The following is a 24,107-nucleotide window of genomic DNA, read 5'->3' as shown; positions in this document are numbered from 1 at the left end:
CCTGGAAACTCACCCATCTATGCCAACCTCAACACACATGTCACACAGCCTAGCCCCTGCACACACAGTTGGTCCATGACCCAGCCTGCCACATACTCTTCATGAAAGAGGCTTCTGTTTACCACAGAGATGGAGACTGCCATAGCAACCCACGACTGATCAAATGCAGAGATGTGCAGTGTAAGCCCTACACTGAAGGTTCAGGGGGCATCGAGGAAGATGGAGCCAGGATGCCTGCTGCTAGATAATGCCCTCTAGACACGACAGGAAAAGTGCATCCCTAAGTCTCACCAATACGGTTTGTCTGCACAAGACCAGTGTAATGACAACACCAGTTGATGTATCAATGTGGTGGACAGGAAAAATTCCACAAGGTCTCACCCTTCAGTGAAGAGAGTGACAGATGGCCCATGGCTGCTTAGAGAGCAAATATCAATTCTTGCAGGAACAAGCTCCTGTATAGGTTCAATCCCAAGTGGTCATCCCTGGACCCGGGGACACATGAGCAATGCAAAATAGACTCAGTGAGTTGCTTATACATGTGTTTGTGTGTATACGTACATATATATTATATATACATATGTTTTATGTATACATATGTTTGTGCATGTGCATACATGTGCATAGACACACACATATATAATTAATGAAGAAGTCATGAATTTGGGAGGGAAAGGGACACAGGTGGAGTTGGAAGAGGAAGAAAGAGAAGCTAGAGTGATATAGATGGTGTATTCATATATGAAGTTTTAAAAAAGTATTAAAAAACATAAAAATGTTCAATCTCACTCATCATCAGAGATATACAAATTAAAAATGAGATTCCATCTCACCCCAGTCAGAGGCAGTCATTAGGAAAACACCACAAATTCTAGTGAGGATGTGTGCAAAAGGGAGCCTCTTATACCATGCTGGTGGAATGTAAACCTGTCTGGCCATTATGCAAACAGGTACGGAGATCGCTCATAACATTTACATACAGATCTTCTAGCTGACTCAGCCCGGCCACTGCTGGCTCTTTATTTGATGGACTCTCCGTCACCTTTTCCTGGAGGTGCCTGCACGTCAAAGTGCATCACGACCCTTCACGCAACTGCTAAGTTGTGGAACCAAGCTACATACGGGTCCAGCAACAGAGAAGTGGGTTGAAAACACTGTGGACAGACACACAAGGCAATTATTCTGCACCACAAGAAAAAGAATGGAGTTATGCCACTAGCAGAAGAATGAGAAGAATGGGTGCAACTAGAGTTAATCGTACTACAAGAATTTTACATGGATTTTATATGCCAGCCTCAGAAGACAAATACATTTTCTTGTTCCTAAAAACATCTTTTTATGTTGTCACAAAAAATGAGGTCTAAAAATATAAAATGAAAGTAGAGGTGAAATTGTTTAGGGAAATAAAGAGAGGACAAAGGAGGGACAGGAAGGGTGAGAAGGGAGGGTGGAGATGGAGAGATCTGCTCGATGCGTACGAAGAAGCCTGGATGTTGTGTGACACTCTGTTGGGACAGTGGATAGTGTGCACTAGTTGTGTGGTTGAGCACATGGCCACTATTTTTTCGTTGTGAAGCTCTATTTGCCTTCCTGCCTCCTTCTTTAATAGCCTCTGAGATAGGATAGCTTGACGTTGACAAGAGTAAGGTTACAATTATTTGTTTGTACCAATAACTAATAATTAAGTGCTTGCTGGGAAACAGGTACTGTGGAAATACCTGTGGTTAACATATTGGATTGGTCCTTGAATCTCCCAAGGCAAGTGTCACTTCCCTTCAGACTTTGTGAATCGTGTGTGTGTTACTCTTGGAAGGAGATTGTGCTTTGAATCAGGGAGATTTTTGTAGCCCTCTCAGAGCTGGCCTTCCCCTAATGAGTGGTCTGTCGTCTAAAGTTTTCAACTGTTGGTTATGTTTCCTGTTATTGTTGAGACTTCCATAAGTCAGAATTGCATATTCTGCTGAAATATCAACATCGAGGGTTAGCCTGTCGGTAGTTAACACAGGACTGTTACTGTGTGCAGCATGGTTCTGGGGAAGGGGGTGGGGATCTGACTATAGCAGCGCGGGAACGAAGAAAAGACAAACACAGGGAGGGACACAGCAAAGCTGGGGTCCGGTGGCCTGGGCTTTCTGAGGGAGAAACTGTAGCATTCTGGATGTTCAGTGAGCTCATCATATGTTGAGTGGACGGAGCAGGGCAGTGCACACAGTTGAGCACAGAGGAGGTTACTACATACAGAAAGTAAGGAAGGCGGGTGCCTGGTCTACACTTGGATCCTGGAGGCAGGTTTAGTTAATCCTGGTAGGGGCATGTCTAGAAATAAATATGGGGGTGGGAGGGCTACAGTGGATTTTTTTTTTTCCGGAGCTGGGACCGAACCCAGGGCCTTGAGCTAAATCCCCAACCCCCAACAATGGATGTTTTTTATGCACACTTACCAGCGTCCATATCAGGACTGGAAGAAGGCCTCGGCTCCCCTGAACCTCAGCCTGGGGATTGGGGGGCTTTGTCACTTTCCATGTGATCGAGGGTTTGGAGTCTGTGACATGGCTGTGGCCATGGCAACAGTAGGCATTTATTCCGGGCTTTCTCCTGATATTGTGGATACACGAAGTACATATTACTTAGTTTAAAATTCTCATTCTGGGGCAAGTCCTTATATTGAAGCTAAAATTCTCATACTTTACAGTGAAAGATTTATTCATTTCTCCATTTTTTAACCTTTGGAAATATAAAAATTCTGTCTATAGCTTATTATAGCAGAGCGGTACTTAAAATGTTAGTGGGGTTTCCTTGTTTCATGTTTTCTGATTTTTCCCTAGATTAAGTTTTCCATGTGAATTGCAGATCTTCAATTTTTACTGTTGTGTTTTTTTCCTTTGATTCATGTATATATTTCTGTGTTTTAGAAATTGCTAAAAAAAAAAAAAAAAAAAGAGGGCTGGAGAGATGGCTGAGTGGTTAGAGCACCGACTGCTCTTCCCGAGGTCCTGAGTTCAAATCCCAGCAACCACATGGTGGCTCACAACCATCTGTAATGGGACCCGATGTCCTCTTCTGGTGTGTCTGAGGACAATGACAGTGTACCCACATATATGAAATAAATAAATCTTTAAAAAAAAAAAAGAAAGAAATTGCTTATCTCTCCCAGCACCAAGCCCGCTTTAGAGAGTGATCACAGAATGTTCCCCAGGGTTGTCATGCAGGCTGGCCCAGAGGAAAAGTGGAAAGAAGGACGTTCCACTAGAGAGGCTATCCCGGTAGCACATCGTCGCCTGTGTTCTGAGAATTAGTGTGGACCTCGTTTACGGGGTTCAGCACTGGTGGAGGATTCTGGTGAGCTGAGTCTTCCTGTCCTTGCAGTGTGTCCTGAGCTCACCATCGATGTTCTGGGACTTTTCCTTGTGTTTGTCATTATCCTGTCAATATTTCGGCTGAGTATATTTCACATTATTGCTAGGGAAGTATCTCGAAGCACTTCCACTTGCTGGCTGTGACATTGGGACGTCACTGTACCTCCTTGCCTGTGTGCTCACTTGGGAAATGAGCTGAGGGTAGCAGCATCCACTTGAAAGAACTCGTGGAGACCAAGTGTTCATCCATGCCTAGCCCAGTACAAGTGAACACCATCGCTCTGCCTTTATTTATTACAAAGGCGGCCAGGTGCTGGGAGCGCAGTAAGCCCACTTCAGAAGTGATCACAAAATATTCCCAGGGCTGCAGTGCTCCAGTAGGTTACCAAGAGGAAAAGCAGAAAGAAGGATGCTCCACTGGAGAGGCTAGAGGTTCTTCACAAAAGGTGGGGCCTGGCGTGATTCCACTGGAGATTCAGAGGGACCTGTGAGTCAGTGCTCTGAGGGTCCTAGAAGACGGGCAGGCTGGCACTGATCCATCACACTAGCTTTTTAAGTTCTGGGCCATTTGAAGCAAAACCAAAGAAAAACCAGGCTTCCCGTGCAGGGAATAGTTTGGCCGCAGTGAGGAGTTCTCACTGGGAGAAAAGCCTGCAGGGTCAGGAGTGTTAAGTGACCACTGCTGTGATATTCTCTCTCTCTCTCTCTCTCTCTCTCTCTCTCTCTCTCTCTCTCTCTCTCTCACACACACACACACACACACACAGAGAGAGAGAGAGAGAGATTGAGTGAGTATGATCCATATGTTCTGAGCAGGTAAAGACAAAGACAAGTTCTCTGTTTTCCTAGTATTGCAAAGTTCTCTTTCCTTATAGCATGTTATGAAAATAGTTTTTCTTCCAATTTTCTTCTAGTTAAGTTTGTATCTGGGATTACAATTTTTTTCTTTCTTTTTTCTTGATCCTTTTTTAATCTTTGTAGATATGTGTGACTAGAAGTAAAAACAAAAATGTGAAGTTACATCAGAAAGTGACTTGTTCCTAAGTATGCACACATAAACAGGAAGTACAAACCATAGCAACCAGCTTTGTTAGTCTTGGCTAGACACCCTCGCTGTGTGACTTGGAGGAAGAGTCATGGAAACACAGCTCGCTGTCGGAGTGCTGAACAGCCGTGCAGTGAGTGTCTGCTTTCTAGAACGAAGAGAAGCATGTCTTTGTCATCTCATCTGGAATCACTTCAGTCCTCGAGAGTGATTTGGATACTGCGGGTTTACAGAATAAAGGAACAGGTGCACAGCTGAGGGGAGAGTGGGCCAGGAAGTGACTTTCTTTGGAATGCTTACCGACCTTGTTAAAATGGGCCGAATAGGTCTGATCCTTCCTCGTTCCCAGCACAGCCTTACCTCATGCCAGAGGCATGGAAACAGTGAGAGGCAGCTAAAGCTGACCTTACATTTTCATACAAAGTGCAGACTCTCCATCCATGAGGCCCCTGGCAGTGGACAACGGGCAGCCAAGACTGTGACTCATTAGAAGACACCTTTAGGAACCTGCTGTCCTGTCCTGGTGTTTGGCCTGTGTCTGTTTTCTGCCAAAACAGACATGACTAGCACAGGGAGAGCCTGGGGGCTCAGCAAGGAGATAACAGATTTGTAGGCTCAGGGCTGCAGAGACTGGAATTTGCTCAGCGAGGTAAGGGAAAAGGAAGCACTGAGAGTGGAACTCTCTAAGATGGTGCACGGCAGGGAGGAATTGCCTCCAGGTAATGAAGGGAAATAGAAAAATGGGGTTGTGTTTCCAAGAATTAGGAATTTTGAGCCTGTTAGCCATGCCATCAACAAATTGGATCGACTGCGTGTCAGGGGATAAGGATAACACCATAGGGGAAGGCCACTTGCTTGCAATAGGGATATAACTGAAGTAGGTTCATCTTAACCCAGTGTAGACCTTGATTAAAAGTTGGTGGGATCTACCAATAAGTTAGGTGCCACAACGGAAACGAGCCCTCTTGAATTATCTACTTTATGACAGAAAGGAGCATGTGGCTCATATTTAAAATGACTGACTGACTGGAAACCAGTCATCCCGATTCCTGCTCTCTGTTATTCCTCCAAAAGACCCGAGGACTCTTTGGAGAAATGACCTCATCCAGAACAGAGACAGGACATATTCAGGATAAGTCCCAAATATTTTTGATGGGAGAAAGTAAAGAAATAAAAGTGAGGAAAAATAAATATGTCAAAAATAGTAGGCAGCTTGAAGGAGCTCTCACTGGCCAAGTCTGAGTGCCACTGTGCAGTACAGGGGCCGTGTAGGGATGGGTCATAAGAAAAGCAGGACTCGATGAGGAAGACGGCTGGTGATGAATGAGTAGCAATGTGCAAAGAATGCTGGAGGCAGATTGCTGCAACTGTCATGACAGAAAGCATGCAACAGGCATGCATCATGGTACCTAGGAAAATTTCTCCTTTCCTTCTCCCTCTCCTCCTCTCTCTCCTCCTCTTCCTCGTTCATTCTCCCTCTCCTCCTCTCTCTCCTCCTCTTCCTCGTTCATTCTCCCTCTCCTCCTCTCCTCCTCCTCCTTTCTCCTCTTCCTCCTCCTCTTCCTCCTCTTCTTCTTCCTCCTCCTCCTCCCCCTCCTCCTCCTCCCTCCCCCTCTTGTCTTTTCCTTCATCTTGTGTAGCTTACTATATATCCCAGGCTGGCTTCAAACTCATGATCCCCCTGCCTCAGTTTTTCAAGTATTGAGATTATTACAGAGGTGGGAAAGGGGAATTTGGAGGTAGGACATGATACTTGGATGGTCTTAAAATGTTTCCCCCTAGATGAAGTATTAGTTGCAAGGAGAAATAGAGTGACTAATTTTTTTTAAAATTTATTCATTTATTATATGTAAGTACACTGTAGCTGTCTTCAGATACACCAGAAGAGGGCATCGGATCTCTTTACAGATGGTTGTGAGCCACCATGTGGTTGCTGGGAATTGAACTCAGGACCTCTGGAAGAGCAGTCAGTGCCCTTAACCTCTGGGCCATCTCTCCAGCCCTGGAACGACTTCTTTTTATTGAATAAAGTGGCTATTACTTTAGGATGAGACTAGACTTGCACTTTCGGATGTGATATTCGGAGAGCATCTCAGGGAACTTTCTGGCTGAGAAAGACACAAGCCATTCTGATTCAACCAGAATCACTAGAGGAAAGGTCAGACAGTCGAAAATGGAAGTGCTCCATTAATTTTAAAAGGGAGGAGCTCCACTCTTCTCAGGGTTGTGAAGACAAAGGGGCGTGTCCTCCAGGTTAAAGAAAAGCAGCGGTGGAATGCTTTTCTATCCCTGGGCTGGATCCTGTCATGGAAGAAATGCTATTAAAAAATCATTAAGGCAACTGAATATGGAATGGATTAAGGCATTGGTGTCCATGGTCCCCAGTTGGTGACTTCATTGTGATTATGTTAGAGCATTCCGACTCTCTGGGAATACTTTCTGAAGTGTTTAAAGAAAAAGCACCAGTGTGTGAGACTGTCACATTAGGCTCAAGACAAAAGTGTTCAGTGTGTGTATGGAAGAAACCAAGCAAATATTCAGGGAAGTGGGCTAAGTGTCAGTCAACAAATTCAGGGAGGGGCTGCAACAGTGTTCTCCAGTCAACAAATTCAGGGAAGGGCTGCAATGGTGTTCTTTGTAGGACTATTTTTGCAACTTTTCTGTCGATTTTTAAATTATTCTCAAGTTAAAAAGATTTAAAACGTTGAACAGTGATGAATATGACTTACAGGGAGAGGAGGGAGGGTGTGTGGAGAAGATAGAGGTTGAATTGCCTCTCGGTTTTCTGATGCAAGGTTTGCTTTTCTAAGTCAACTGTGGCAGTGTCTTGGTCACTCTGCATCTGTTGGGTGAGAACGTTGATCAGCAGATCAAGGCAAGAAGTCAAGAGTCTCAGCATACAGGGGAATTGAACCCAAGGCTTTGGCCTGCTAGGCAAGCACTCCGCCTTCTAAGCTGTATACCAGCCCCTCTCATTTCTTCTTTGATGCCTTTTAGCTGAGTAGATTGGGGGCAGGTTTTCTAACCTTCAGAAACTTGAGCTACTGCTTCATTTCCAAAGAGTATGCTCAAGAATAGAAGTGTTGTCCTCTGAAGGCTGTGAGTCACTGCAAGGAAATGTACAGCAGCGTTCTTGGTAAATCAGAATGACTTCTTCTACAAACATCAGCCTACTACTGAAGAGTCTTGATTAGAGATGAGAAAGGGGCTCAGGCTAAGTTAGAGATGTTTTTGAGTTTCGGTGGTCATTTCTCCTCTTAATGGTGGGAATTTTACCTGATTAAATGAGTTTCTTTCCCCAGTGGGTGCCTTTAATCCTTTGCTTGATTTCTTTCTTATTTCCTGACTTTGTTACTCTAGGGAAAGCTACAGTGGCCGAAGAAGCTGTGATCTTTCAAGCAGGGCGCTGCCACTGGAGCACAGAGGAGGGTATACAGAAGACAGCACGGGTAAGTGAACCCCTGGGTCTCACGCATTCTCAGAGGTCCTTGGATCGGAGGTCCCTGTAACCCCTCCTCCTTTGTTTTGGGATTGAGTGTCCAACTTTGGTGGCGGAGAGGGAATGCCCAGGCCCTTTTGGTATCTCAAGGAAAAATCGGCCATTGCATTTTGTGGAGGGTCAGGAAGAAAATTAGAGGAGGCAAGTAAAGTGGCTAGGCAGAAAGACAAAGGGCACAGACGGGACATAACCTCCTCTTGAGTCATATAAACTGCAGGCGTTTGAAAGATTCCAGGAAGGCTGAGGGACATCATCCAGGGCCAGACTGCTTTAATCCAGGTTTGCTGTCAATTGGAGTCTTTATCTTAGGGGATTACAGTGAGCAAATGTGCTTCCTTCTTTGAGGTTGGGCAGCGAATGGCATTGCTGCCCCAGTGCCCGCGAGGTGGAATAGAGACCTCCACCAAGTGCATTGGTCAATGTCATAAAGATAACTCAAAGGACCAAAATATGTCAATGTCACATTAAAAAATGGGGAGCAGAGCAGTTTCTCTGTGGATGAGCTCGACCGAGAGCACCCCAAGTTTCAATTCTCCACCGTCGTCCTCACACCTCTCTCTCCTGTGTGTAGTTTGTAGTTTCTGGCCTGCCTGCAGTCTGCCTGTTATGGGTGTCTGTGCCTGTTGCCTGTGGGCTGTGCCTCCTGTGTGTCTGAACTGGGGCCTATCCCTTACAAAAGGCTTTGTTCTGAACTCATTAAATGACAGAACCTGGAAAGGGAGGAGGGCTACTTTACAAAAGCTTTAACAGAGTCTCACAAGGGGAAGAATTTTCTGACCCCAGCTGACCCAAAAGAACATTTAACACTAGAGATGGTTATCAAGACGCACCCTGATGAACTTCCAATATTTGTGATGGTTATTTGCTCTAAGGTTCTTCACCAACCTTTTAGCAACTGCTTTCAGCCAGTGAGTACCACAGCATTCACATGCACACACACACATTATTCTAGGCCTGGGCATAGGAGAGCACATTATTTAAGATTAAAGGAAGGCACTTAGCTTAGTTTGCAAAAGCTTTTGTGGACAATCCCAGACATAGTAAAGTGTGTTACATTATTCTCTTAAAGGAAGGCTAAACTAAACAGGCTGAGTACACAGTAGGACAGCAGGCCAAATGCATAGTCTTAAATGATTTTGAGCAGAATTATTAACTTGGTTGCAAGGTCCAGCAAAAGATCAGATTCTCCGGGATCAAGAAATATTTTCAGAAAAATGTATCACTACAAACTAGAACATAATAGCTAGCTCCTGACCTAAATGGTGTCTTTATATCACTGTTAATTGCCAGCCTAGCATAACTACAATGCCTGGTATAATTACTGTACACATCGAGACAGCATTGGTAAGCTCTGCTTATTTTCAGACTTGATAAGTGTGATATATTGTGGTGATGTCCCAGCACTTGGGGGCAGGGGCAGGGGCAGGGGCAGAGAGGCAGAGAGGCAGAGGCAGATTGATCTGGGTTTGGTCTACAGAATGAGTTCCAGGACAACCACGTTCGTTACACAGAGAAACCCTGTCTTGAAGGGGGAGGGGGACGAGAGAGAGAATGGCGTGTTGTGAGATTTTTATATATAACTATAGTGAGTTAACTCTTATTGTTAAAACCAGATCTCCAGTTAAACGAGATCTATTGCCGCTCATCCACGGCCTCACTTTCTCTAATCTTTGGTATTTTTGTTGCCATCCCAGTGGGTGTGAGGTTCTATGTTTTAGTATGCTTTTCTTGATAAACCATGAGACTAAGCATCTCTCTTTTGGGGAACAGAGCTCACAGTTTCAGTGCAAAGCTTTCAGCCTGTCCCTTCTCCCCTCTTCTGGCCACAACTCCATTTGTGGCCAGGGTCTGGCTCTGTGGTCCAGGCTGCCCAGAGCTTCAGCTCCTCTTGCCTCAGCCTCCTGTGGGCTGCATTGGCTTCTTTTGTACTTTCCATGCACGGTGGTGGGTGTGGTGTTTCTGTTTTGGTTATTGGGATATAATGGAATGTTTTTTCCAGTGTGGTCCATTTTCGTTGTTTCTGTTGGTGTGTGTTCTCATTCAATTTCCCTTTCTCGTCATGTGTTGACTTTGTCTTCTAATAGCCATCCTGAAAGTTTTCTGTGTCTGCTTGGCTACTTGAAAAGCTCAGTTAGCATTTTAAGCATTCCGGCTGCTTTCCAGAATAATATAAACCTCACAGGGCCACTGTTCTTTCTGATCTTAGATGCTTTTGTCAAAACATATATAATTGTGTCACCATAAGAAATGGACATGTTAGTGAAGGGCAGTATTATTTTTAACTGTATATTTTTATCATGCCTTCCATCTCTCTCCCATCCTGTGCCTTTCTTCTCATCTGCCTCGCCTTCTTTGGAAGGTTCTGGGCTGAGAGTCTCCTGGTTTTGGTTTCCGGGATGTGTGAATCTCACCCTTCCACCTCTCAGCTGGCAGTTGCTTCTGGATGGCCTCTTAAGTACACTGTCCTATGGTGCACTTGCTGCTTTTACTGTCAGTGTTGCTAAGTCTTGTGTTCGCTGGACTTATCTTTGGTGGTATACATGGTTTTTGTTTTTTGATTTTTGATTTTTTTGCCTTGTTTTTAATTGTGCATTTCAAGTATCTGCAGATTTCTGTCATTTATCAGTCCTGAAAACGCCTTAGTCGCTATTGGTCTAAATACCGTCTCCCACTTGTTCTATAAGCCCTCCAGTTCTGGTTAAATGGATGTTGGCGCTTCCTTTTCCTCTTAGCATCTTTCCAGCTCCTGTTTGATGTTTACCTTCCTCAGGATGTAACTTCTCACTCAATAATCTTCTCTTCTGCTGTATTGAATTTTCCTAGAGCTCCTACTTTTAATAATTTTATATTCTCTTTTTAAAAATCTCATATTTCTGCTTTCAAGTTCGTGAGAATGTCTCTGATGCTATCATTCGGCTTTCTTTGTTTTATCTTTCATATTTTTAACCAACAATAAATGGTTATTTCATACCTTATATTCGATAGTGCCTGACAAATTCCTTAGTGTTCTAAATGAGTTTGTAGTCTTCTTTCCTGATGTGTAAGTTGAGTTTAGATTATTGGTTAATAATTCAAATGGGGCTTTTATCTGAGAAGATCTCAGTTAACAAATACAAGCTATCCAGGTTGGCATTGCCTGTAGATCCTGGTTATCTGGGAGGTGGACACAGGAGGGTGATGTTAGCTGATGAGTTCCAACCCAGTCCAGTCACCATAGTAAATCAGTATCTCAGTAAAAAACAAGCAAACATCAATGCAGTTAAGCATGATGTCACATGTTATAGTCTCAGCACTTGGGAAGCAGAGACAGGAGGATTGCTACATTTTGTAAGTCATCCTGTGCTCTGTAGTGAGTTTTAGGCCAATCTGTGCTATATAGTAAAACCTTGTCTCACCTCACCCTGACCTACCAAGTCACTTGATAATTATACCTTGGAATCTCAAGGTATAACTTCTCCAGACTACAGACCCAGGGCCCTTTTTTGTTTTAGGAGTATCTGGAAAGCTAATGTTTGTCTTGAGATTCACCAGAAAAACCAACTCCACCAATTTGAATCACATTTAAAGCAAGTTTTATTAAATATTAAATACCAACTAATAGATAGACTTTGGTCAGGACTGAATCCTAGAATGTCCCAGTAGGAATGACCTTGAACACGACTTGTTGCAGGGCTTATAAGGACAAACCTATAGGCCACAGTACTTTCCCGTGAGGCTTTATTCCTTTTTAAGAACTACAACTCCCAGCTGGAGGAAGTTACCTGGTTGCTGGGCAGGTGGGACCTGCAGGTTAATTTCGGGCATTACGTTACCTCTGTAGATGCCCAACACTGTGGCAGGGGTCTTAGCTGTCTCCAGCAGCTCCATCCTTCTACCCTGTCTGTTCTTCAAAGCTCTTGCCTTAAATTTTAGTTCACTGTTCTTGCCATAGTCTCTCAGATTTAGTTTTTGGTTAGTTTCAAAGACTAACCATAGCGTTATGACCATTTTAAAACATAATTTTCTAGATTTTATCTAAAACTGTTGTATAGCAGAAATCTAATGACTCCAATTCCTGTCTTAGGAGTGCTCTAGTGATTAGAAAATAAATCAGCTTTTGGTACATGTCCTCCATCAATTTTCTTGTCGTTTCTGCCTTAAAAGGTACGTTACTTCTTTTACTTAACCTAAGGATGAGGACATGCCTGTTGGTGACCTTTTGAAACTGTGCTGATCACATCTGTGCTCGTGTCGCATGGTCACAGTCCCCACAGTGTCTTTTATTGCAAATGCATTGATGCTTTAGTCCTTGGGAGCCAGACTCCCTGCTCTCGGAGTGTCTCAACCTCACTTTTCTGTCTGAGAGCCATTTTTCTTTCTACCCAGAATCCTAGACATATAAGATTCCACGGTGGCTCTCTGTGGACACCTTTCTTTTTAATACAGAGCTCAGAAAAGAAACAAGTTTGCTAGTGTGAATTGCAGGGGTCCTAGTGCCACACCCCTAGTGTTTAGAAGGTTTCTACTAGTTGTGGAAGGCAAAAATGAAAGTTTGTATTTATAGGATGCTAAGTTGCCTCAGGGTTTTGACCTCTGGAATACTTCAAAAATAGGTGTCAAGCATTATTGCTGATTTCATAGTTTCTTCTTCATTCTTTTGCAGAACAAGCCCAATCATATATCTCTTTAGATGGTTCATAGTTTTGACAGTTGCTTGACAGATGCACGTGTATAATTAACGACGGACCTGGGCTGTAGAATGTATAGATCCTGTAGAGCGTGTCTCTAACCCACATGTCTTTATCCTTTGCAGGTTACAAGAGTGGCATTTATAATGCCAGCAAAACCTTAGAAAGGCAGGCGGTGGTTTTGTTGTTAGGAAGTGCTGAGCTGTGACTGGAGGCTCTCCAAAGACTGCCTGGTATTTTTTTTTCCCACAGAAAATAGAGCATTGAATTGTTAGTTCCTTATGTTTTGCCCTCATATTCTTGTTTTTGTTGGCGTTGTTAATTAGGTTTTTGGCAATAGTTCGGGTGGTTGCTGGGTTTTAGTTTATCAATGGTTGGGTTAGCTGAACATTCTAGAAACTCCAAAGGGGCTGGGTGAAGTGAGGCCTAGCACTGAAGAAGCTGGCCAGGCGTAGCCACACTCTCCAGGGAGCTCTGGCAAGCCCTCTGGGCTGCCTGTCACTAGCGAATGCTACTTGGCTGTGGGGAAAGAATACAATTGCCTGTGCTTTGGGTCTGTTGGCCTGGGCCAGGGGGTCAGTTAGCAGCAGATGCTGATCCTCTGAGTCTCCTGTCCCCAATTTTTACCATAAGCATACTCCTTCGAAGGTTGTGATTAGTGTGAACTCTTAGTCTGATTAAAATGTTTCATTCATATGTAGAAATTTGGCAAAACCATTTCTAACATGGTTCACCCAAGTACAATCAGTTTCTTACCATGAGCCTGAGATTTTGGTCAGCCTGATAATGTAACATGTCAGATGTTCATATCTGTTAGTATGTTCAAAACTGGAGCTTGCTGGCTGTTGTCTGGAGTAGTGACTGTGGATGTACCTTGGTCACCAGGCCCAGTCATTAGACCAGGCAAGACAGCATTTTGCTAACTGTGCGCTCTGGTTTCTAGGGTGCCAGTAATTCACCTCTGCAGTGTCACTGGTCATTCATCTCTCTTGCCTTGGCTCCTGACCCCCACCATCTGCACAATGTCTTTCCAATTTTCTGTCTGAGACAATACACTAGTATAGTTTAATCCACACAGCTTGAAAGGTTAAGGTTCTTTGAAATACGTTTGGTTACTTTGTTGCCTGCTTGCAAGTTCACCTCAGGGCAGTTTTTATTTGCCTTTGTAACAGTCAGGTGCTAAGCGGCTGGGAGCTTGGGACAGAGGAAGCCATGCCAGCTTTATTGGTAGCCAGATACCTTGGTTCCATTTGACGTGGTAATCAGCCTGTATGTTTCTGGTTAACCACACAGCTTTTCTCAAGCAAGCTTTTCCCAGCTAATAACTACTTTGATCTGTACATAAGCCACAGCAGGGCCCTAAGTGCTTTGGTTTAATGGCTACCTCACAGTCTTCAGTCTGTCTGTCTCGCTCTCCCTTTCTCCCTCTCCCTCCATATGTGGTTAGTTGTTCATGTGTGTGCATGTAGAGGCCAGAGGTTGATGCTGAGTGTCTTTCTCGGTCACTCTCTTTCTATCCTGCCCTTTGAGAATGTGGTCTCTCGTTAGACCTGTAGCACTCTGACTGAGGTAGACCAGCTGACCAGTAAGCCCCAGGATGTCACCGGCTCCCTTTCCCAGTCCTGTGATTTCAGGCTTTCTTTATGGATTCTTTTAGACTGAGCTCAAGTGCTCAGACTTGCCCAGCAAGCACTTAACCAAGTTGTCTTCCCACATCCTTTATATCCTTGAAAGTTATTCAGAACTCCAAAGACCTTCACTACTATGAGTTCTATTCCACATATCACGAATGCAGAATAATGGTGCCTGAAGATGTCCATGTTCTAACCCCCAGAAGCTCTGGAACCTGAAGTGTTTTTTGTTTTTTGTTTTTTTTTTCTATGTAGCAGAAGATACTGTAACTATAATGACAATCTCAAGATGGGAAGATGTTTCTAAATTGTCTCGCCGTATTTCTAGACATGGTGTCAGAGCATCCCAGGAACTCCCAGGAACTTCCTTGTAAGAGTGAAGTCAGAGAAGTCAGAGAAGGAAACATGAGATTGAAGCACATATCAAGGTACAACACAGCCAAAGAATTCTGCTCTGGAAGGTTCTCATTCAGCACTCCAGAGAGGCGCCTGACCTTGCCACACGTTGTAAGATGTGCAGTGGCCCTGACCTCTGGAACTGAGATGACAAATGTCTAGCACTTTAGAGCCATCACACTCGTACTCATTTGCGATAGCAGTGGGTGGGGACTGAGGAGTTCATTTAAAACTAATAACCCATTGTAGAGGTCGGTCTCTCTTTCTCTCTCTCTCTCTCTCTCTGTGTGTCTTTCTTTTTCTTTTTCTTCCTTTTTCTTTATTTCTTTCTTTTCCTCTTCCTCTTCCTCCTCTTCCTCCTCCTCTTCTTCCTCCTCCTTTTTTATTTAAAAGGTGCTGAGGAGCAAATCCAGGGCTTGTATGCTCTAACCAGGTACAGGACCATAAACTACATCTCTAGCCCATAAATCAGTTTTCATGAACTACTACCCATCAGTTAGTGAGGTTACTGCTGTTCATATATTTGTACATGTTTTTTCTGTCAAAATCCTCTGCTCTCTGATCTCAGTCTGCAGCATGTATCATCCTTCTCCAAGAATTCCATCTAGACAATGAATGTGGGGAGACAAAGCCTTAGTGTTGCTTACTGTGAAGTAGTTTGAGCCATGTGGGCTGCATAGTAAGGTTCTAGAAACTGAAGGGATTCACAGAACCATGAAGCTGGTACTCAGTCTACCTCATTGCTAGAAACCTGCCTGCAAGACTGGGGACTGTATTTCTTTCTTTCTGGGCATAAGTTAGAAAACTAGAGGCCTTGCTTATTAAGGGAAAAATGACTTAAGAAGGAACTCTTGGAGCAAACACATTTTGATATGGATATAGGTAGATGACATCATCTGATCTTTTTGTTAGAACAAATATTTGAGTCCAGGTAGTCTATAAGGAATTTAAGTGAGTTAGGCTTATAGATCTGGAGTCTAAGAGGTGTAAAAGGATGGGCCAGCATCTGGTCAGGTACCTCCTGCTACAACATAACATGAAAGGAGCAGCTTACATCATGGGACAGCCAGTGTGGGAGTGTGGAAGTTATACCTTCCTGGTCTCCTCAGATTCTAATAACTTCACGAATGCCTCATCTCCAAATGTAACCCATGAAAATGGGACTTTAGAACTTGTCCCCAACATGTGTGCTTTGGTGTTCACACTGCAGCAATAGCCAGTCATCAAAACGTTAGTCTCCTTCTTGTCCCACGATGGGCTAGGGAAAGCGCACATGTTTGCTTAGCCTGCATCATTCAGAAATAGCTAAAATAATACACAATAGCACAGAGGCAGAGGCATAATTGCAAGGGAGTGCATTTTTGGCATTTGTAGATAAACTGCACAAAATACCCTTTGTCTGCTCCACACAGGCAGCTTTTGATAATTTGTTTGGGCCTTTTGAAGTTAACAATCAGCTTCCTTTCCTTGGGAAGAGGAAAGTTGAAATGAGTTTTAAGACTTAGCTTTGATTCCTAGTTATTTTTCATGGCTTTGAAAATTCAAGGAGCGTGACCTTTCTCTGGGGGTCATCTGAAGTGGCTCCTGCTGTTCCCTAGCGCCATTCTTCAAGTTAAGAATCAGCCAGGTCCAGTTTCTGTGGTAAAGAAAGGTGCCTAGGTAGCACCACTTGCGTTTAAAGGGCTTGATTTTTGAGGTCATTGTAAAGCTTAGTAAAGATTTCATTGATGGATAGGTGTGTGTTTAATGTGTCTGTAGAACTGTATTTATTTTTCTTTTTTTTTTTTTTTTTTTTTTTTTTTTCGGAGCTGGGGACCGAACCCAGGGCCTTGCGCTTGCTAGGCAAGCACTCTACCACTGAGCTAAATCCCCAACCCCTAGAACTGTATTTAAATCAGTAATTGTAACACCTCAATGGGGACTGGGAACTTGGGAGGAATTTCAATATCCTGTATATGACTTTGAGCTGTTTTGTTCAGCCTGTGGGTTAGAGAAGCCCATGTGTTTCTTACACTTTATGCTTTCCGTTCCTGTCTGCATCGATTTGCAAGGGCAGTTTTAGGGTGGCAGAGAAGAGGGCGGAGAGGGCAGCTTTGGAGACTGGAGTCTTTGTGGGGTAGAGAGAGCCTTATTTGGAAACCACAACTGGGGTGGCCTTTGCAAACTGGAGTTGGGGGATGCTGCTACTCACTTTGAAGATCTTTTCCAGAGACCCACAACTGTCTGCCTTTCCAAGTTTGTTTCTCTTATTACACAGTGCGCTGTGTAACTAGGAAGCAGGCTCTTTTCTAATGAAGCGTCAGTTATGAGAGGGAGAAGCAGTCAGTGAAAGGTGACCTTGTGCACCGAGGGCTCAAAGTCTGAGGAACACAAATGGTGTCACTTATTACCATATATAGTCATGAGAGGCTGAAGGGTATGCCTGTCCCTTTTATTTATTTATTTATTTTAAATATATTCTAGGTCATTGCTTGGGAATTTTCTGGGAAATTCTAGCTGTCTTTGAGCCTAGCTAGATAGCACAAAGTGTGGTGGTGGGCTATGGTATCCTCTTCTCTCTTCTCTACATGTTCAGTTGTCAGTCCTGGATACTGTGGGTTGGTAAAGGTCAAAATGGTCCATTGCTTGTTAAGAGGCAATCCTCTGAAAAACCAGGGGATTGATCACATCAGTGCTTAGTGGTGTTTGGAATCATTGGTGTCGGGACTGGTGGTACCTTGTTATATAAACATCATTTTGACTTGGTAGTTTTTCCATTGGTGAATCATTAAATATATATATATATATATATATATATATATATATATAGTGGGCAGAAGCAAACTATAATGCAGGGTTGAGAGCTCTGTCTAAGTTTCCTATCAGTTCCTGGGTCTGAGAGCTTCCTCACAGCTGGCTCAGGAGAAAGCAGATGAGAGGCAGCCTCACAGGCTGCCAAATCCAGGTCATTGCCTCGTACTAGAGGGCTCCTGGCTGTGTGTATGTGAGGGTGGTGTGGAAGTTCGGTGTGACAGTTGGAAGAGTCTCTCTGGAAAGGTGCTGGCTGGCTGCTTTTCACCAGGGTCCTGCTGTCCCACTCCACTTCTCGAGGATGCTCTGAGTCCTCCCATAGCGGCTGCTGCAGACTCTTGGTGCTTCCTGTGTGTTGCGTCTCTGCCAGCCTAGCTCTTGGCAGATGCCCTTAGAAGTGAAGTCATAAGACATGGCGTGTGCTTTTCCTCTGTCCTCCTGTCACGATAGTAGGGTAGATCTGCCTTTGCCCAGCAGTGCTTAGCGGCTCCTGGGCCTCAGTCCTGTGTGGCAGGCGTGTCTTATTGTCTAGTTCTCAGCTCCTTTGGTCCTGTCCTCGTCTTCTCTCAGACACATGGGCATCTTCCTGCAAATAAATATATTTCTTAAACTAGACTGCCTGTACCCATCTTCGATTGATTTCTTTCCTGTTAAGACCCATCTTTGCCTCAGGCCACTCCCTGAAGATCCTGATGCTAATGATGGAACCTGATAGCTACACTTGACTTGCCCAGAACATTCTTTGATTCACCTACTATGTGCCCGGGAACTTGGGGTACAGACATCAGGAGGTAAAGAAATGGATCAGATAACTGCGACTGTTGGTGTTGAACAGAGAGGGGGCATAAGATTATAGTTACAAGTAGCATTAGTGATTAGTAACAGAAGTATACATAGGTTAAAGGCAAAGGAACGATTTTGCCAAAAGTACTGATCAAGAAAAGGCCACGGTAGACATTAATTAAAAGCCAGTTGTAGGTTCCTGTGTCCAGTATTTCTGATAGCATCTGAAACAAGGAGCTGTAATGATGGATGGGCCCATGGGGGAAGGTTGTCATAAACAACCGTTTTGGTCTAGGAGTGCTGCTGAGGTAACACTGCTTAGAGAATGGATAATTCTGTGTCTTTTGAGTCAGGCTTTGGTCAGAGGAAAGGAGTGATCTTCAGTGACACTCTTAGCCCTTGAGATCTTTGGTAGATTTTCCTGTTTTAAGAGCATCTTGGCTATGTGCCTAATAGTTAGTGGTTCTCAGACTTGGGTGCCCTGTTTCTGTGGAGGGCCTGGAGCACTGAGCCTGAGAACAGCATTTGCTTACAAGGGCCTTCCTCTCAGTCTTAGCAGGTCTGTGCTTGTGACCTGTTACCATGGATAGTAGATGCTGGCTTTTGTGTGTACGTGTGAGTCTGCTCAGACTTCCTTCAAAGGCGGTGCCCATTGTCTGCTGAGAGCATAAATAGGACCTGAGAGTGCACGTAGCAGCTGAGGAGGAGATAGCTGTCTTGTTTGTTTAATATTTTTCAAAGTTGGATCAAGGCTTTGTAGTCAAGTCTGGCCTGGAGCATCCTATGTAGCCCAGGCTGGCCTTAAGCTTGATCCCTGCTTCTGTGCTCTGAGTGTTGGGATTACAAGCAAGAGCCACAACTCTTGCAATTGTTTTTCCCCCTAAAGATGTATTTGTTGTATTATTTTATGAGTGTTTTGCCTGCAGGGATGTCTGTGTACCATGTGTGTATCTGGTGCTCATAGACTCAGAAGAGAGGCTACCACATCCCCAGGGACTGGAGTTACCGATAGTTGTGAGCCACCATGTGGGTAATGGGAATCGAACTCAGTTCCTCTGGAAAAGCAATCATGACTCCTGACAGCTGAGCTGTCTCCCCAGCCCAGTAATCCCCCTTTTAAAATTTGTTTGGGAGAAAACTTTAGGGTAAAAGAAAATCAGGATTGACTAAGGGTCTTTGAGGGAAGAATCTTTTTTCTACAAAATGTGCTTTGATGCACCAGATTTGTATCCTGAGTGTGAGTGTGGTTATATGCGTCTGGACTTACAAAGTTTTATAGATCTGTATACAAAACAGGAAAAACTAGAGAGTAGTGAGATCTGAAGAAGTCTGCAACCTAGTGATTATTATTATTATTATTATTATTATTATTATTATTATTATTATTATATTGGTAACCATTGTTTTGCAGTCACATAAGATCAGGAGAACTGGGTGAAGAATATACTAGAACTCCAGTTTTTACAACTTCTACCTTAATCCAGGATTATTTTAAAATAAAAAAGTTTAAAGAAACACAATGCTGCCATTAAAATGTCCCAAAGTCAGTAAAACTGAGCAAACATGGTTAGTACCAAGTCCCAGCCAAGCTTCTGAGGAGCTGGAACTCTTGGACACGTTGCTGATGGAAATGTGACCTGAGGCAGCCCACTCAGGAAGAGACGGGTAACTCTTATAATATTAGCCAGCATTTCTGCACTGGGTGTGCATGGAAGGGGGTGAAGGCCTACTGGCCCCATAGCCTCCAGGCTAATATTTGTAACGGTTTTTCTAAGTCTGTAAAGCACACCAGGCATTTTCCTGTCAGAGGGCGATAAAGGAGCTGCTCCTTCCCTCTGTGAACAGAGTGGGCTGTGTTGCTGCTCACCAGTCATAAAGAGCGACATAATCCTGTGGATGATGTGAGATCCATTACTTGGAAGCCAAACTCGAGAGGCTGTGAAGAGTAAGATACAGTCCAGAAAAGGTGAGATACAGAGTTAGAAATCAGACCGTGGTACCCAGGAGCCGAGGCCAGGGAGACAGGAGGGAGGGCAAAGGGTGTGGAGAAGTGCAGGATGAGTGGTCTCTCTCCCTCTCTGTGGTGATCACAGTGTGCTGGCCAAGGCTGACAGAGCTGTACACGGACATGAGTTACTGTATGCAATGAGACCTCATTAAATTGGACTTCTGTGAGGAGACACTACCCCACCACAGTCCACGTAAGGGTTCACTTTGGCCTCACAGGCTGTGGACATTCAGCGTATTGCCTCTTGCCTGTGGTTGGATAAGACCTGGAACTTCTTTAGTTACACGTGCTGCTTGTGCTAGGATGTGAGGTTTAGACCCATCAGGACTTCAGCCTCTGACTGCCACTGTAGAGGTGGGCGCCACCATAGTCCCTGCCCGCACAGTGCTCCCAGGACAGTGTAGCAGGCTATGGGCCTCTTAGTGATTCCGGCTTAATACAAACATTTAGTCAAATCTCATTCATCCTCTTCTGCTTTGCCTTTGATAGTTATAGTTGGTGTCGTCAAAACTTCAGATTGTTTTAATCCTTCGCTGTAAGAACTGTGGTGAGATTTCCAAACCCTTTCCCATAAGAGATTCTAAAATGTAATGTGTGACTATATATATTATATAATGTAATATATAATTTTATATATAATGTATATATAAATACTGTGTGTGTATATATATTCTCCAGAGGGAGGCTCAAGTTGATTTAAAAGTAGGATTTATTAGATTGGTTTGACTTTATTTCTGTCCAGGAGGCAGCTCAGTTGAGTAAACAATTGCTGACCATTAACCAAGGGCCTGTGCGTGTGCCTGCCATGAGTCACTGTTGGGGTCACACAGGAGAAAGGGTAGTCACCATCTGCTAAGGTGGGCCAGACCACACAAGGGCAGCTTGAAATCAACATGGAGAGAGTACAGAGGAGTCAGCGTCCTGCGGGCTGGACCTTGATGTGTAGGTATGGTTTTGTGTCTGGTCTTAAGTCCTTCCTTCCTTCCTTCCTTCTTCCTTCCTTCTTCCTTCCTTCCTTCCTTCCTTCCTTGTCTGTCTCTGTCTCTCTTGTGGGGGGTTGGGGGACGGTGCAGTTTCTTGCCTTTGAGAAGTCATGACGTAGAAGGAAGGGCAAAGAATTAAAGCTTCCCAACTGAACAGGTATAACAGAGTTAGTGATGTGGAAGGATTTATGATGAAAAGCCATCCATCCCTTGTATTTTCTGGTCTTCATTTCTGCTGCTGCTGTGCATAATCAGCTGAGGGTTTGCAGCACAGAGCAGCACAAGGTTTTGCAGAACTCAAAAGCCCAACATGGGCCACACTGGGAAGAACAATGCTCCTCACAGGATTGAGGGGACAGTCTGCATTCATGCCTTTTCCAGCTTCTAGGACTGCCATATTCTTTGGTGTTTTGCCTCTCATTGAATATCTTGGTCTTTTCCCCTAACCATTCTTTTGTACGTAATATGGGGGAGGCAGGCTGGGTAGATGGCGCTGTGAGTAAGAACCTTTACTGTTCCTCCAAGGCACCTGATTTAGAACCCACTCACACATTACATTTTAGAATATCTTATAGGAAAGAGTTTGGAAATCTCACCACAGTTCTTACAGCTAAGGATTTTTTTTAAGATTTGTTTATTCATTTTATTATGTATGTGAGCACACTGTCACTGTCTTCAGACACACCAGAAGAGGGCATCAGATCTCATTACAGATGGTTGTGAGCCACCGTGTGGTTGCTGAGATTTGAACTCTTAACTGCTGAGCCATCTCTCCAGCCTGGTCACAATGATATTTAAGTCCAGGGAATCTGACACCTCTGACCTCCATGTGTACTTGCACTCCTGCACACACACACACACACACACACACACACACACACACACACACACACACACCATGCACCTTTGAAAATAATAGAAATAAACCTTAAAAAATATAGGAAAGGCTATTTGGTTGTTATGGACCCTTGTAATTAGATGGGGCCTATCTGGATCCAGGATCTTTTCCATCCAAGACCTCTGTCACAGCTGAACGCCAACAAGTAATGAATTTACAGGTTCTCGATGTAGGCTGTAGACATGGAGTGTTGACCTTGGGAACGGTGTATCCTTTTTCCTGTCTGGCTGACAAATTGTATAAACTGTCCTGTTATGGTCCCCGCACCCTTTCACTCCAGTCTCTTGTGTATGTATTGCTCTATGTATTTAGCAACTGTCTGTCATTTGTCTGGTGATACATGATGTTTTATACTCTAAAACTTTGCATTTTTTCCTCTTGTCGTGATAGGGTTTGAAACTCAGAGTCTCACACACATTAGTCACTGGACCGTGCCCCTGGCCTTCAGACCCTTTGCACTTATGTGCTGCACTAGTGCTGGGTTAGTCTGTGTTCTTTTTTAAAGTTACAGGTACTCAGGGAAGCTTGGTTTCGAAGCCCCACTGATACCAAGATCTGAGAACAGGCAAGCCCCTTGTAAAACAAGCAAGCAAGCAAACAAACACACAGATATAGCAGTATTTGCATATAACCCACATATGTTCTCCTGTGAATCTTAAGTCATTGTCATATTACTTGTAAAGCCTCGTATAACATGATTTACAAGAGAAGTCTGTTCATGTTCAATACAGATATAATTTCCCCCCTGAGATATTTCCTGTCTCAATTTAGTCAAGTTCAAGAATGAAGAAATTGAGTATGTTCCAGTCCAACACTACCTTGACAAACCCTTTTACACCTACCTTTAGGGAAGGTGCCTCTCTGCATCTCAGTTCCGATGGGGTGAGCATCTGAAAGTGCAGGTATGTTTGACCCTTTAAACATCTGAAGTACTCTTGTATATGTTCCCATTGTATATATGCTTTTTTTTCCTTAAAAACAAAAACCTCTCAAACCTCAAGGATCCATTGACTGTCATTCTAAGTAGAGTGTTCTCTCACCAGCACCTTTGGGTGTCTGAGGTGGCCATGTGTCTATTGAATGGCTGGGGCTAATGACAGATGACCTTCAGCACTCACCCTGTAAGTTGTTCCTGAGTAGATTTATGGTTGTGTGGGTTTGGAGCCCCAGGCCAGAAGAGAGCTCATGTTGCCACACCATCTTGTCAGTGTGCTCTGTAGCCTGAAGCTCTTGAGTGTGGCATGAGGCCAATTAGGATGATGTCTCTGTAAGAGTCTCCTGTGACCAACTTATTCAGTTGGTGGCCCAGTCTGGCCTACACCATGGATAGCTAGTTTTAGTGTAGCAGCCTGAGGTGTTAATTGACTGATTTGGAGACTAGATGATGTAGTTGGATTTCACTGCTCGTATACATCAGTCTTAACGTAGAGACACTCAGAATCTGGATGCTGTTTTGTGTGTTGGTGTGTGTATTAGCTGGTTTTTTGTCAACTTGACACAAGCTAGAGTCATCATAGAGGAAGGAGGCTCATGGAGGCATTTTCTCAATTAGTGATCAATCAGGGAGGGCCCAGCCCATGGTGGACTGGTGGATGGTCTTGGGAAAGCAGGCTGAACAAGCCATGTGAAGTAAGCCAGTAAGAAGTACCCCTTCATGGTCTCTGCATCAGCTCCTGCATCCAGGTTCCTGCCCTGTGTTGAGTTCCTGTCCTGACTTCCATTGGCGATGAGTAGCAATGTCAAGTAAACCCTTTCCTCCCCAACTTGCTTTTTGGTTGTGGTGTTTCACTGCAGCAGTAGAAACTCTCAACGAATACAGGGTGCGTCTCATGAGTCAGGCCTCTTCTGCACTCTAGGCTCTTGCACAGAAGTGTGATCGTGTATTTTCTTCAAATGCGGTTTTGGTGCTGCAGATTTGGTTTGATAAGGAGATCCTAGCTGTTTGCTTTCTAGCCTGCTCAGCCTCCTGCCTGCTACCTGGGGTCTAGGGCTTTGGTCAGTAGGGCTGCACAGAAATGCAGAGACAAGAAGCTTGCTGTGGGACTCAGGAT

The 24,107-nt window shown here is 44.1% G+C and overlaps 1 protein-coding gene across 28 annotated transcripts in view; it reads left to right on the top strand.

The window, feature by feature from the left end:
* Sgms1 (sphingomyelin synthase 1) overlaps nucleotides 1-24,107 on the top strand; it is a 271,205-nt gene that overhangs the window by 96,889 nt on the left and 150,209 nt on the right. For 26 of the 28 annotated variants that reach the window (XR_005487755.2, XR_010053998.1, XR_010054000.1 and 23 more), the window contains exon 3: nucleotides 7,762-7,850. The gene's annotated coding sequence lies outside the window, so the exon portion shown is untranslated. Of the gene's footprint in view, nucleotides 1-7,761; nucleotides 7,851-14,453; nucleotides 14,627-24,107 lie in introns of all 28 variants that reach the window. The other 2 variants (XM_063265770.1, XM_063265764.1) reach the window with 1 other exon arrangement.

This window comes from Rattus norvegicus, chromosome 1, assembly GCF_036323735.1.
Source record: "Rattus norvegicus strain BN/NHsdMcwi chromosome 1, GRCr8, whole genome shotgun sequence".
Taxonomy (NCBI): Eukaryota; Metazoa; Chordata; class Mammalia; order Rodentia; family Muridae; genus Rattus; species Rattus norvegicus.
This window is presented reverse-complemented; position numbering and strand designations above follow the sequence as displayed.